Here is a 4,179-nt window from a genome sequence, read left to right as displayed (position 1 = left end):
GCCCCCCATGAGACAGCAGTCTGGCAGCAAGTATCTGACTTGCCCCCACACTTTCGTGTTTTTGCCTAGTCCCCATGATGAGATCCCATGTGTGAGATTTTCAAGAACAGCACATCTTGACAGACAGACGAAGGCCAAAGAGCCTCTCAGAGTTCTTATACAACCCACCCTGTCTCCCCACTCGACATCTGCATCGATGGAAGGCCCTTGTATAGTAAACAAAACCAAGCAAAACGAACACCCACATCTCCATTTTCCTCTTCTGAATTAAGTGCTCTCATGGATTTTGTTTTACAGTTTGTGGAAAATGGGGTGATGATATTTCTTGTAAACAGGAGGTTGGCAAGAAACAGAAATACATCTCCTAAAACTTCAGCATATCATAGACAGGTTGGAGGAAACCACCAGGCTGCTGGGACCTCTAAACTCGGAAGAATCTGGTGCCTTGGGGCGGCTCTGGCTTGGTACAGCAAAGCAGGGACCAATGGCCAGATAAGCACCTGCCATATCCAAGGTGGGCTCCACAGAACTCGGTCCTACTACCTCCAACCCAAATTACAGCACGTTCCCCGCACTTTACTCCTATGAATTAAACCGTATAAAAGAGCCAGTGTCCACAGCCAGGTGACATGTTCCTTAAACTTGCTGCTATCCTTTGAGTCCTTGGCTTTGTCACTGCAGTGCATGGTATGCCAGGCCAGGCGGTCCTGGGACCTCTCCAGTTCTCTGGTCACTAGGGCCTGGGCTTGCTCCCTGGTCACCAATGCCCTGGTGCACCTGCTGCATGGATGCCAGGCTGTCCTCATACTGGATCATGAAACCCTGTATCTTCCAGATGGTCTCTCTCCAGGCTCTTCCGCATGGAGTCGACTCTCCTGCACGCAGAGCTGCTGCAGCTCCACCATGGTGGTGCCACCCTGCGGCGCACTTGGACGAACCACATGGGCTGAGATTGTGCAAGGAGAAAGACCCTGGGTTTCTCTAAGAGTGGCTGGTGATGTTTAATTGCTGACCAAATCCACACTGTCTCTTAGTTATACCTGTGCTTTAAATTTAATATGTTTAGCTATAAAAAGTTCAATTGTGTCATTTTTCGCATTGCACTTTTGGTTGAATAAACACACATACACACACACTACACTTCATTCTGGGTTTCTGCGTTTGGAAAAATTGGTAGGTAGACCTGGGACTTCTGCCAGAATTCTTCTCCTTGAGGAATAGAAGAGCGAGAAGGAAATGACATTCTGAGCTGCTGCTTTGCTTCCCAAGTTATTGAAAGGCCCAGGAACATATCTGTAAATGCTCCTCGTGGTCTGCTTCAGAGAAGCTGGGTTATCTAGATGAAGAAGAACGTAGCACCAGGGTAGAAGGAAGGCTTGTTAACAACCTTTGGTGCACAGCTGACACAACCTTGCTCGCTGAAAGTGAGGAGGACTTGAAGCACTCGCCGACGAAGATCAAGAATTGCAGCCTTCAGTGTGGATGACAACTCAATGCAAAGAAATAAAAAATCCTCACAAGCGGATTAGTAGGTAATGTGATAAATAGAGAAAAGATCGATATTGTCAAGAATTTTTTCTTACTGGATCTATAAACCATTGGAAGCAGCAGTCAAAAGATGCATTGCATTTGAGTAAATCTGCTGCACAAGACCTCGTTCCAGTGTTGAAAAGCAAGGATGTTCACTTGAGGCCTAAGGTGGTGTGCCTGAGCCAATCCAGGATATTTTCAGTTGTATCATTTGCATGTGAAACTTGGACTTGAATAAGGAAGGCAGAAGAAAACTCAATGGTGTTAGATGAAGAATATTGAAGAGTATCATGGACTGCCCAAAGAATAAACCAATCTGTCTTGGAAGTACAACCAGAGTTCTCCTTAGAGGCAAGGATGTCAATGCCCAAAGAATAAACCAATCTGTCTTGGAAGTACAACCAGAGTTCTCCTTAGAGGCAAGGATGTCAAGAATTCATCTTACATACTTTGGACATTGTAGCAATTACATAATCTACTGTCAACTTGAGGGAATGGGTCTCCACCCATTCTGTCAATGGGTCTCCACCCATTCTGTCTAGTCTGTCAATCAGAAGGCATGGCCTTCTGAGGATTCTGGGAACTCTGGTCTTCCTCCCTGGGACACAAAACATTTTTGTTGACAAGCCACATGGAGCTACACGGAAGGAGCCACGTGGAAACCCACACCAGTGCTGAGATATTTCCACCACCACAGGATCCACAAGACTTTCCACCTAGCGGCCTGTGATCTTCCTGCATTTGGTGTCATTTCATGTGTGATGTCTATGAATTTGTTTCTCTAGTCAACCTAGACTAACACAGACATGTTCTCAGGAGAGACCAGTCCCTGGAGAAGGACATCATGCTTGGTAAAGTAGAGGGGCAGAGAAAGAGAGGAAGACCTTGCTGGATTGAAACAGTGGGTACATGTAAGGCCTCCAACATAAGAATAATTGTGAGCCTGCACAGAACCAGGCAGTGTTTTTTGCTCTGTTGTACACAGGGTCATTACAAGTCTTTTTTTTTTTTTTCATGTGTTTTACAATGCTACTTTGTACAGTCTTTCTTTTTTTTACCTGCTTAACGTATTTTATTTGCCGTATATACTCGAGTATAAGCCAGCCCGAATATCAGCCGAAGCACCTAATTTTACCACAAAAACTGCATTAAAAATGTGCTGAAAAACTCGGCTTATACACGAGTATATACAGTATTCAGGAAACATTTTATTGTGAATTAGGTGATGGTTTATAGAACAGATCATCTGTCTTACATTCAACATTTCATACCCATTTTGTTTCCACTCAGCAATTGCCGGCTCCGCAATATACCATCAATTAACCCACTTCCTCTGTGTTACCTGTTTCTGTTCCTCCTTATCCAACCCTCTGAACTTTGTCCTTGGGTAACTGCTGCTCTTTGATCTTAAATGGTTGATTATTCGACCATAGGACTGAGTTCTGCTCCAGACCTTAAGGGTGACTAAGAGCTATAGGCTTGGGGGAGGGGGTACCTCCTGTCTCTTTTAGGTCAGTAAGCCTGGGTTTTGATCATTTTTAGTTTTGTTCCACATTTTCCTCACACTCTATCTAAGACCTTCTAATGTGCTCTTTGTTTAAAGTGGTTGGTTGTGGTAGCCGGGCACCATCTAGTTTTTCAGGTCTCAGGGTTGTGGAGACTGATGTTTGCACCTCTGTTTCCACTGGTCTGACTGCTTTGATTTCCATCACTGGGCAGGGAGAAATGAATCATTGCACATTTCATGGGCACTTGTGAGTGTTTAAGACTCCAGTTGCTACTGACCCAAGAAGAATATAGAACACTGTCTTTGTGAACTATGTTATGTCAATAGACCTTAGGTTCTAGGAATACTGGGAATTCCTTTATTATTTAAGTTTTGTTTTTCAGATTTTTCTAGTTTTGACATTATGAATTTGTGGTTTTATGTGTGACCTTTACCCATAAAGCCTTTAATGTTCAAACACTGACTTTCTGAGAAGTGGGGTGGGAGGGGACAGGTATAAATTTTAACTGTGGTAGCCTTTAATGCTAAAGAAAATGAAGAGATAAGATACAAAGTGATAATTAAAAATTGTATATTGACAAAAAGTGATATTCAGAATATAAGAAAACTTTCTACCCCAAAAAAGCAACAAAAAGAACCCAGTAGAAAAATTTGGAACACATGACAACAGTTTCTTCACAAAAGAGGAAAGTTGAGTGTCCAATGAATATGAAGAATGTGATGATTAACCTCATTATTAATTAGGAAATTGAAATTAAAACCATATGAAACTGCTGCATTCCTAATAGCTTTGTAACTATTGTAAAGTCTGATACAACCTGGGATGTGGTGCAGTAGTAACTCAGAACAACTGATGAGGATCTCCGTGGGTTCAACTGTTGTATATTAGTTTCATAGGTACATAGTCTTTCATAAAATTACAGCTAAAAAGTGTAAATGTGATGTTTGTAAGCTATAATAAATGCATAGTATAAAGTATTCAAATGCTTATTATTCATTATCTATTAAGATAAAAACATTTATCACTAACTCCTCAGCATAGTTATAGCTACGTTCCACAGATTTCTTTCTTTTTTTAAACAGCTTTATTGGCACTTCATCCACATATACAATTAAGTATTCTGGAATTTTCATTCTTCCCA

The sequence above is a fragment of the Echinops telfairi genome, unplaced genomic scaffold, assembly GCF_000313985.2.
Source record: "Echinops telfairi isolate 266 unplaced genomic scaffold, ASM31398v2 ScPeMD7_7463;HRSCAF=8501, whole genome shotgun sequence".
Lineage (NCBI taxonomy): Eukaryota > Metazoa > Chordata > Mammalia > Afrosoricida > Tenrecidae > Echinops > Echinops telfairi.
Note: the sequence above shows the minus strand (reverse complement) of the source record.